Below are 11,671 nucleotides of genomic sequence, written 5' to 3'. Positions count from 1 at the left end.
ACAGGTGCCAGTGAGAGGGACAGTGTGTCTGATAAAGGTCTTGGCTAACATTTACTCTGTACCAAGTACCTTTTGCTGTCTTGGCACACATTTCATGGTATTCTTACTGAACCTGTAGAACCCCTGTGTCATGATAGGACTGTCCCCGTCTTAAAGATAAAAAATGCAAACCCCAGCTAGCAGGTGGTGGCGCACGCCTTTAATCCCAGCCCTCAGGAGGCAGAGGCAGGTAGATTTCTAAGTTCATAGCCAGCCTGGTCTACAGTGACTTCCAGGATAGACCACCAAGGCTACACAGAGAAACTCTGTTTCTGAAAACCAAAAAAAAAAAAAAAAAAAAAAAAAAAAGAAAAGAAAAGAAAAAGAAAGAAAGAAAAGAAAAGAAAGGAAAAAAGAAAAGAAAAGAAAAAGAGAAGAAAAAGAAGACCCAAGCTAAGGAGGATGTAGCTAAAGTCACATGGCAAAGAATGATGGAAGTGGAACTCCATCATCCCTGTGTGATGTTAGTGTTTTAACCACTGCTCTCCACGGACCTATGAGTGAGAAAGGCTACAAAACACAGCGGGCCACAGTGGTTCTGCCAGTCAGTGAGTGTATACCCGAGTCTGTGGGGCTGGGTGTGCTAGCTGGGGTCTGCAGTGTCCCTGGAGCCCTATGCTTCTTTCCACAACTGTTGTCAGTAATGTAGAAGGCAGAGACTGTCTGTGTCAAGGGGTGGGTGTCAGGTAGTGGTGAGTCCCAGCTGTGGTGGGAGAAGGTAATGGTTCTTGTCCCATTACTGCAGTTTAAATGTTGTTACTGTGGCCAATTCAAGTCACTCTTGCTTATACCATCTTACACACTCCTGAGAACTTTATAGTTGGCTCTTAGACGTGCAGAAGGATCACCCTACCATGCCACTGCATTGCATACACCCAAGTCAGGGAAACCAAAACTACAGGGAAGAAAAACAGGAAGGACCAGGAGTGAGGGACATGTCCAACTATCTAGGTTTGTGCACAGAAAAATAACAACCCGAGAGAAGAGCTGGGACTATTTGGGATGACTTTGCCCTTGAGTTTGGGCCGGATTGTTATGGATAAACTTCTTTTGCTAATTTTCATGAAGTGTTTCTAACAGGCACTGTTATATATATAACATTCATAAATACTAACAAATTTTGTCATAAGTTCCCTACAAGGAAGGTACTGTTATTATTCCGGCTTTACAGATAAGCACGCCGAGGCATGGGGAAGTGAATGACTAGACAAAGGTCATTAGTAAGTGGATGCGTTGATGTACGTCTAAGCTGTTTGGCTGGAGGCCAAGACCCTCTAATCACTACTTTAATGATAGATCCTCCCAGGTCAGTCCATGTCCTTTATAACTGCCATCTTCAGTCAGAGGTTGCCTGAGAAGACAGGAGTGGCAGCCTAGGTTGGCTCCCATGTCTACAGTACTCAGGGACACCCCCACCCCTCAGGGATTTTGATAATGTGTATAAAGGTCCCCTCCTGTCTTGTGGACCTTCAGTTCTCAGTGATAGCCACCAAGGCTTGTCTTTATCTTCCATTTTTGTTTTCTTCCTTTGGCAGCTGTAGGGACTAAACCTAGGACTTCGTTCAAGCTAAGCAAATGATCTGCCACTGAACCACACCCCTCGTCCAAGGCTTATCTTAAAAATCATAATAATAGTTATTATTGTTGTTGCTATTAGTAGTAGTAGTGCTGTTATTATGGCTGTGCACGTACTTGGATGGTGCTTGCCTGCCACATACGAGGCACCGTATTTAATCCCCAGCACCACAAAAACAAACCCCACAAAAATTAGACCTTCAAGTTTGCTCCTTTTCTTTGGGTACAATTATTTCTCTGGTCTCTGCTCACTTGGGTCTTCATGCAGATGCTCTCGGGTGTGTCCATGGCTTGAGATCCAGATGCAGTAAGTGCTTTCCTTAGCCCACCTCTGGCTCTCTTGCTTCAGCTCTGCCTGTAAGTGCTCACGCAGGATGTCTTGGTTCGAACAAGCATCTGGGCGGCAGTTCTGGCCCTTCTACTCCTCAAGCCAGTTCCAGAGCCTTGCCACTCTCTCCTGGTCGCTTACATACAGCCTTGGCTAAGCATTTCCATCCCCTCCCTCCCACTTCCCCATGCATTGGAAGAAGTGCTATTTCCACCCCTCTGGATCCAGATCTGGCAATGCTGTAGCCACCTGTCTTTGCCAGGTCCTGGCCCTGACCCTCAACTAAGTACATTTCTTCTCTCAACGCCCACCATGGCAGAGGACCAGGTGTGCTTTTAGCGCCACCTACTGGGAGTAAGGACAAGACAGCCACATTATTTTTTTTTTTAAAAAGTCCAGATTAATAACTATCTCAGATCAATGAGATATTATTCCATAGTTACAATGATTCTGTCATATGCTGCACACCTGCTAGTCTCTAAGCTCTAATGACATTGGTGGACAACACAGAGCGTGAATTTTTGGTGGAGACCTGCAGTGAAGAAATAGGATGCAATAAAAAGAATCTCAGAGCGTGCTGGGCAGCTTTGGTGCCTGCCTTTAATCCCAGCACTTCGGAGGAAGAGGCAGGCAGATCTCTGAGTTCGAGGCCAGCCCTTATATACAGAATGATTTTCAGCACAGCCATGACTACACAGAGAAACCCTGTCACAAAAAACAAAAACAAAAGCAAACAAGAATCTTGGAATGTAAGGCCTGCAAGATGGCTCAGTGGGTAAAGTCTCCTGCTTCCAAGCCTAAGGTCCTGAGTTTGATCCCCAGGACTCACAGGATGGGTAGAGAGACCTGATCTGACTTCCACATATGGGCTGTGGTATGCGTCCCTCACAATACACATTAACAAACAAATAAGGCAATTAATCAAGTATAAAATAAAAAAACAACTATTTTTTGAGGCTTAGCCTAGAGAGATGGCTCAGCATCTAAGAGTACTTGCTGCTCTTATAGAGCACGCAAGTTTGTTCCCACCACCCATGGTTTACATCCTTTTTTGAGACTCTTCAGGTGCCCTTGCGCGCGTGCGCGCACACACACACATACACACACACACACGTGGCATTCACTCATAGTCACACACACACATGCATTAATAAAAAGAATACATCTTCATCTGGATGTGGTGGTGGCACACGTTTAATCTGAGCACTCAGGAGGCAGTGGCAGGTAGATCTGTGGATTTAAGGCTAGCCTGGTCTACACAGCTAGTTCAAGGCCAGCTGGGGGGGGGGCTTGTGTCAAGAAAATATCTAAAAATAACAACAACAACAAAGAATTTTAGATTGTCATAAGCACATAAAAACTGGAGAGATTTGATCCAGGGAGATCAGAATAGAATGTTCTAAAACATTCGCTGACATTTAAGTCAGGAAGGAGAAATAGCCAGTTGTTCAAAGATCTTAAAGTGAGGTAGTGTGGGAGCAAGAAACAGCTACGGCAGGCCCTGTATTACAAAAGGCTTTGTGTATTTGAAGGACAGAAAACCTAACGCTTTAGAGTAGAAGGAACCAGAAGGTGGGTAGCCTGCGTTAGAGGATGTCAAGGACCCAGAACCCCTAGGATCTTGAGACTTTGAATTAAATTTTGAGAGCAGTCAAAATACTATTGAAAACATTTAAGTCCAGAATGCAATTTACATTTGAAAATAAAGTCTGCTGGGTCCTGACTATTGCATTGTAAAAGAGCAAACCTTGCTAGGCAAGGTTGTCTTGCATCTGCTTAATTCCATCCAGGACTCTGAGTTTGAAGCCAGCTTGATCTATATAGTGAACCCAAGGCAGTTTGGTTATGTAGAGAAACTCTGACACTGCCCTCTACCTCCCTACCCCCCAAAAAATGAAAGGAAAGAAAAGAAAGGAAGAAATCTTGAGGGGAGAGGACACATGGATGGCTGTGGATATGTGACATATATCCCAAATCACCAACTGGAAGTTTCTAAGTATGGGCCGTACAATCCTGCCCTCATCAAATCAGATGAAGACATGCTAAAAGCTGTGTCCCAGGACTCCAAGGGCTGTTTATTAGACACAGTGTTGAGTGAGCCCTCCTTTGGCCAGGCCCTGTTCTAAAAGGAGGGATTGCAGCTGAATTCCGTGGACTTTTCCTGTGCTTGGAAAAACTGATATTAAGTTGAGTAGACATGTGTGTCATGAGTGTTACCAGGAAGAGGAAGGAGCTATGGAAGTGACAGAATGAGATTAGGTAGAAGAGAAATGCAGAGAAGAGGAGAGAACAGTGTGTTGCAGTTCGGGGGGCAGAGACACCTCATGAAGGAAGAAGCAGGAGGGAGCCAGAAGGAGCCGGTGCAACTGGAATACCGAGATGGAGGAGGAGCCAAAAGGCTGAGGACGAAGATGGAGGAGGATGGGCACGTGCCGCTCGCTCACCCTGTTCTAAGAAGAGCACAGAGTCATTAGTTTTAAGCAGGTGAGCCGTATGGCAGATTAGGGATTTAGAAGGACCACACCGATGCAATGAGGGGCAGGAATACGAGATATCAAATACAAGTCTAATATTAAACACTGTAAAACTTGTGTTTAGGACAAGTAATGAGAATCGCTTTATTTTCTCCACTTTGTAAGACTTGGATGCAAATGGTTTAATCCCTCTCACCCCAAGGCTCCTACTGCATTCCAGGAATTTGAGGGCCTGGAGCAGTGACTTCTTTCTTTTCAGAGCACTAAACCTTTTTCCTTCCTCCTTCATTTCCGGTTCTTTTCAGACTAGCCAATCGGATGAGACTGTGAGGTGGCTGACAGCCAATGGGGAAAAGATACAGTTCCCAACTGAGTTAGACTAAAAACTCAGTGCTCTTCTGAGTTCGCCTTGTTCAGACCCTTCAGTAGGAATTGTGGTCCCTTTCATTTTGACCCCAAACTTATCTCCAACAAAAGACTCAAGAAAGCAGGAGTAGAATAGAAGGCAGGAAAACTAAAAAAAAAAAAAAAATGAATAATAATAACTTTTAAAATGGCGATGATGATGATGTACATGTGTATGATGTGAGAAGGCATAGCACAGCATGTGTGTGAAGGTCAAAGGACAACTTGTATAGTCTACTCTGTCCTTCTACCTTTCTCGAATGCAGCAGGTGCCTTTTCCTGCTCTTCTGTCTCTCCAGTCTAGTAGGAAGCCTTTTCTTTCTTTCTTCTTTTTTCAAGTGAAGAGGCTGTTTGTGTAATGTTCCTAGAACGAATGAGGTTCTCGCCATGGCGCCTGGGAGCTGGCAAAAGAGAACAGAGAGCATGGTTGGCAGCAAGTTAGCCTGGGACAGACAGAGGGAGTGGAGAGTGGATAAGGATGGGGAAGAGCCGCTACTCAGCAGCACAGAAGTCACAGAAGAGCAAGCAAGCATGCAGGGAAGAAGAGCCCACCCACCATTTCTATCACTTTCATATAACCGGGAAAGAAATCACACTTAACTACTCTACGGTCGATACCTATGGTGCATGTGGCTCTGGGTTCGATCCCTAGCCCTGAAGGTGGGCTTGAGAGTGAAGGAAGGAACTCACTAGTGAGAACAGGATGAATATTATAACCAGTACTGTCTATTACCATGTAAATATGTAAATTACTTTAGACAAAACTCGGTATAATAACAAGTACAGTCCCAGCACAGAGGAAGCTGAGGCTCAAAGATCATAAGATAAGGGCCAGCTTGGGCTACACAGTAAGATCCTAGGGTTGTAGCTCATTAGAGTTCCTGCTTAGTATGCACAAAACTCTGGGCTTGATCTTCAGAACCACAAAGACAAGCAAGTAAATAAATGCACTGGCCAATGCAACTAGATAAGAAAACAAAAGTAAACCAGAATAGGTAAAGTAACTTTCATTTGTCAAAGACATGCTTATTCCAAGAGAATCCAAGTAAATCAACTGGAAAATTACTATTATGCAACAAGAAACTCAGTAAAAAGGGGTGGAGGGCAGTATAAAATGAATATAATTGGGTTTCTGGTCTCCATCACTACCACTGCAAAAGTAAATAGATTAAAAAATGCACAAAGCCATACTCTTTCCACATATAAAATACAATAAGTTGTAACTACATTGTGGACTACATAACCATCATCACCATGGCTATTAAATTCATTATAATTAAAATTCATTCAACAAGATTAAAAATTAGAATTAATTTCTTCAGTCACACCAGACTTACTTTTTGAGTTCTCATACATGAGACTGTGGACTGTGTTGTCAGAGAACATTTCCATCATTGCAGAAGGCTTCATTGTTCAGAGTCAAGTGAGGAAGTATGATAAAATAGAAGACTTCATTTCTGGGGGGAAAAAACAAAATAAACAAAGTGTCACCTAGGAACAGGAAGGAACAGTTCTTTGATGAACCACATAACTTAGTTTTTGGTCATGGACTTCTTGAATGGACCTCCCTGAGTGTCAGGAAGCAGACAAAGTGCCACCGTTTTGGGAATCTTCTCTGATTCCTTCAACCTGGGTGAGAGGTTCCTCCAGCGCCCTGTATTAGACTTGTTATCACTGCCACAAAATACTCTACACAACTTGTGAGAGAAAGGCTTTGTTTTGGCTCATTGTACACACACACACACACACACACACACACACACACAATCCATTCTTTCTTTCCATCCCCATCTCCTTTCAAACTGTTCTGTCTACCACTTGGTTAGTTATCTCTCCTTCAGTCCCGGCCTGCTTCCTCCTGTCTTCCTAAGTAGCTCACTCAAATCGCCCTATTCTATTCTGAGTTCAGGCATTTGCTGGTTTATATCCATCTCCCCGTGGCTTGCTTGAATCTCTCTTTTATGCTCTCACTATTTCCCAGAATCCTCTCTTACTGCTAGTGTCCCACCCCTATTTCCTGTCTCAGCTCATTGGCCATTGTTTTTTTTTTTCTTTTTCTTTTTTTATCGACAGGAGATGCTTGTAAGAGATTCTCTCTATAGCTCATGGTTTCAGTCCATGGTTGCTTGCCTCTGTTTATGCTGACCCTGTGATGTGGCACAATGCAAAGGCACTGGGAAAGAGTGTGGGAGACTGATTTCCGCTTGGTGAACAGGAAGCAGTGGGAGAGAATTGGGCACATCTTTCCACAAAGGCATACACCCCAGTTCACCTACTTCCTCCAGCTAAGCACACCTTGGAAATAGCCTTCCAAACAGCATTATACATAAGACACGTGCATATCACATTCAAGTCATAACACCCCTCTGGGGAGATACACAGTAATCTTCACTACTCACAGATTGCATCTTTGTGAAATTGCCTACTTGCAAAAACTAAAGGCAGCTCCAAAATCAATATTCTTATTTTGTGTTTTTCAAGACAGGGTTGGGCTGGTGAGATGGCTCAGCGGTTAAGAGCACTGACTGCTCATCTAAAGGTCCCGAGTTCAAATCCCAGCAACCACATAGTGGCTCACAACCATTTGTAATGAGATCTGACGCCCTTTTCTGGTGTGTCTGAAGATAGCTACAGTGTACTTACATATAACAATAAATAAATCTTAAAAGGGGGGGCAGGGTTTCTCTGTGTAGACCAAAATCAAATCAAAACTTATGGTCATTCATGAACTGGCACAGAGCAGTAAAAATTTTGCATGCCAGATGAGTACATCCCAGCTGTGACAATGGCCATTCCTTTCTGAGATGACTTTTGCAAGACTGTGTCTACTCCTTTTGCCTAGAGTTCTAACTTCCAAAGAGAAGCTGCACTGAAGAGATTAGGATAGTCACTGCTTTGTGATCTTCCTTCAGCTATGTAAACTCTAGATGGAAGACTTCAGCTAGCACCAGAGTGCATAACAGTTCTCCTTCCAGCTAGCTCCAGAATGCATAACAGCTCTCCTTACACTTCAATCCTGTACACCATCTGAGAGAACGTATTTAAAATGCTGTGAGATTTAACATGCAGAAAAAGAATGTGCTTGTCTAAAGAGTAACAGGAACTAGCACCAAAAGGCCAAGGACAATTGAAATGTTCTAGCCCCCTGGTTCTCAACCTGTGGCTCTCGACCCTTTTGGGGTCACATATCAGATATCTACGTTATGATTCATAGTAGTAGCAAGATTAAAGTTATGTTAGCAACAAAATGATTGTATAGTTGGGGATCTCCACAACAGAGAAATCGCCTTAAAGGATGACAGCATTAGGAAGGTTGAGAACCACTGTTGTAACCAGACAAGCCCTGAATGATAACTGTCTTACAAAACATTTGGTGTTCTGTTTCTGGTTCCCCTTTATTTTCTATAAAAGTCCTTTCTTGCACCACTGTTCTCCAAGATGGGGTGGTGGGGATGATAATCCCTTGTCTCAGTCACTATTGCTGTGATGAAACACTGTGACCAGAAGCAATTTGGGGAAGAAAGTTTATTCAGCTTATACTTCCACATCACTGTTCATTATCAAAGGAAGTCAGTACAGGAACTCACAGAGCAGGAACCTGGAGGCAGAGGCCATGGAGGGGTGCTGCTTATTGGCTTGTTTTCTATGCCTTGCTCTGTCTCCTCTATAGAGACCACCAGCCAGGAATGGCACCACCCACAGTGGGCTTGGCCCTCCATCATCAATAACTAATTAAGAAAATGTCCTGTCAGCATGCCTACAGCCTCATCTTATAGAGGTATTTTCTCAGTTGAGACTCCCTTCTCTCCAATGACTCTAGCTTTTGTCGAGTTAATACAAAACTAGCCAGCACACCCCTCTATCTTGCAGAATTCTGACTCTTGAATAAAATTGCTTTCTGATGAAGCTCTCATTTCTCTAGTGTTGGCTTTAAAAGCATTTTTTAAAAAAATTAGCATATATTGTATCAACTTTCCTTCTGATATTTTCAAGCAAAAATTGTTTTGTTGGGCTGGAAAGATGACTCAGTGACTAAGAGCGCTGGCTGCTCTGCCAGGGAAGAGGTTGGAGTTTCAGCGTGCTCATGGTGGCCCACAACCGACCAGGCTTACAAACGACCCGTGTGTGTGTGTGTGTGTGTGTGTGTGTGTGTGTGTGTGTGTGTGTAAAACACTGATATGCATAAAATAAAAACGTTTATTTATTTTGCTGATCCTTGCTCCCATCCCCAACTCCCTTTGTCCACGTCTATCCCACTGTAGCCCCCTGTCTTAGTTAGGGTTTCTATTCCTGCACAAACATCATGACCAAGAAGCAAGTTGGGGGGAAGGGTTTATTGAGCTTACAGTTCCAAGTTGCAGTTCATCACTAAAGGAAGTCAGGACTGGAACTCAAGCAGGTCAGGAAGCAGGAGCTGATGCAGAGGCCATGGAGGGATATTTCTTACTGGCTTGCTTCCCCTGGCTTGCTCAGCCTGCTCTCTTATAGAACCCAAGAATACCAGCCCAGAGATGGTACCACCCACAAGGGGCCCTCCCCACTTGATCACTAATTGAGAAAATGCCCCACAACTGGATCTCATGGAGGCACTTCCCCAACTGAAACTCCTTTCTCTGTGATAACTCCAGCCTGTGTCAAGTTGATACACGAAACTAGCCAGTACAATTGACCCCTTGTCAACTTGACACACAAACACATATTAAACCTCAACCCTTACTTTCTTATTCATCCCCAAGATCTAAATTACTTTAAAAGTCCCACAGTCTTTACATATTAAAAGTTCAATCACCTTAAAATGTCCAATATCTTTAAAATTCAAAGTCTTTTAAAAATTCAAAGTCTCTCAACTGTGGGCTGCACTAAAGTACTTTCTTCCTTCAAGAGGGAAACATATCAGGGCACACTCACAACCAGAAGCAAAACTCAAACTCCAGTGTTCAATGTCTGGGATCCAACTCATGATCTTCTGGGCTCCTCCAAGGGCTTGGGTCACTTCTTCAGCTCTGCCCTTTGTAGCACACAGCTTGTCTTCTAGGCTCCAGCTGCCTGTACTCTACTACTGCGGCTGTTCTTGGTGGTCATCACATGGTACTGGCATCTCCAAAACGCTGCTATCTTCCACTGTAATTAGGCTTCACCAATAGCCTCTCATAGGCTCTCATCAGGGTTACAAGCCTCTGCTCCTATGCATGACCCCTTCAAGTCCTGGGCCATCAATTGCAACTGAGGCTGCACCTTTACCAATGGTCTTCTGTGGCCTCTCACTGTGCCAAGAGCCTCAGCTGCTCTTCATGACCCCTTCATGCCTTCAAAACCAGTACCATCTGGGTGACTCTTACACAGTACCAAGTCCAGCCATAGCACAAAATACAACTGTGACTATCTCTGGAACACACACTCTGTGCTTTCAGAAAACACTTCCAAGAAGATTTCATCTCAGTGATGCTGGTCTCTTCTTAATCACCCCTAATTTCTTAACTCCAGCCAACCAGCATCAATAGTCCCAGTAACACAAAGGTTTGCTTTAGTGGTTCTGGTATCTTGTTACTCACAGCTGATTCTTCAGCCCCAGCTAACCAAAACCACAAAATCTTCACAATCAAAACATGGCCACTGTAAGAGTCTTTAATCTTCCCTCTGAAATTTCACAAACCAGGCCTCCATCTTTTGCACTGTTCTTTACATTGTCTTCCAAGCTCCCACAGAACTTTCCACTGAGCTCTTAATATTCTAATGGCTTTTCTAGCTCAAAGTTCCAAAGTCCTTCCATAGTCCTCCCCAAAACATGGTCAGGTTGTCACAGGAATACCCCACTACGCTGGTACCAATTTGTCTTAGTCAGGATTTCTATTCCTGCACAAACATCATGACCAAGAAGCAAGTTGGGGAGGAAAGGGTTTATTGAGCTTACACTTCCACGTTGCAGTTCATCACTAAAGGAAGTCAGGACTGGAACTCAAGCAGGTCAGGAAGCAGGAGCTGATGCAGAGGCCATGGAGGGATGTTTCTTACTGGCTTGCTTCCCCTGACTTGCTCAGCCTGCTCTCTTATAGAACCCAAGAGCACCAGCCTAAAGGTGGTACCACCCACAAGGGGCCCTCCCCACTTGATCACTAATTGAGAAAATGCCCTACAACTGGATCTCATGGAGGTACTTCTCCAACTGAAACTCCTTTCTCTGTGATAACTCCAGCCTGTGTCAAGTTGACACATGAAACTAGCCAGTACACTCCCTTTCTGTTTTCACATTACACCTGTCTTCTACCTTTTCCATCCTGGTTCCATTCCTGCTGCTATGATAAAGTACTCTGACAAGGGCTGGTGAGGTGGCTCAGCGGTTAAGAGACTGCTGCTCTTCCAGAGGTGCTGAGTTCAAATCCCAGCAACCACATGGTGGCTCACAGCCATCTGTAATTAAATCATGCCCTCTTCTGGTGTGTCTGAAGACAGCTACAGTGTACTTATATATAATAAATAAACCTTTAAAAAAGAAAAGTACCCTGACAAGGTGCAACTTAGGGAAGAAATGGATTTACTGGCTTACAATTCCAGGTTACTGTCTGTTGAGAGTCAAGTGAGGAGCTTCAGTCGTGTCACATCCACAGCTACAAGCAAAAAGAAAGGACTGAATATGTGCTAATTTGCTTGCTTGAGGTCAGTCTGATTTCTCCGCCTTTGAAAGGTCCAGGACCACCGGCCTAGGGAATGGTGCCAACCGCAGTTGGCTGTGTTGTCCCACATCAGTTCATTTAATTAAGATAATCCTGTCTAGACATGCCCATAGACCAACCCAGAGAAGATCACCCCACACTGAGTCTCCTCTCAGGGGACTCCAGTTTGGGCCAATTTG

General features: G+C 44.0%; 1 long non-coding RNA gene across 3 annotated transcripts; it reads right to left on the bottom strand.

Annotated features, from left to right (window-relative positions):
* Positions 1 to 3,190: 3,190 nt before the first annotated feature.
* On the bottom strand, positions 3,191 to 10,876 carry LOC127680091 (uncharacterized). 3 transcript variants are annotated; one of them, XR_007976932.1, is made up of 4 exons: positions 10,733 to 10,876; positions 6,159 to 6,278; positions 5,073 to 5,222; positions 3,191 to 4,930 (listed from the first exon to the last, which is right to left on the bottom strand). It is a non-coding gene; the product is annotated as an uncharacterized LOC127680091 (long non-coding RNA). The 3 variants fall into 3 exon arrangements; XR_007976931.1 differs by lacking the exon at positions 3,191 to 4,930 and having other exon boundaries at positions 4,941 to 5,222; positions 10,733 to 10,874; XR_007976933.1 differs by lacking the exons at positions 3,191 to 4,930; positions 10,733 to 10,876 and adding an exon at positions 9,168 to 9,284 and having other exon boundaries at positions 4,941 to 5,222.
* Between the last annotated feature and the right edge of the window lie 795 nt (positions 10,877 to 11,671).

Source organism: Apodemus sylvaticus, chromosome 3, assembly GCF_947179515.1.
Source record: "Apodemus sylvaticus chromosome 3, mApoSyl1.1, whole genome shotgun sequence".
Classification (NCBI taxonomy): Eukaryota; Metazoa; Chordata; class Mammalia; order Rodentia; family Muridae; genus Apodemus; species Apodemus sylvaticus.
This window is presented reverse-complemented; position numbering and strand designations above follow the sequence as displayed.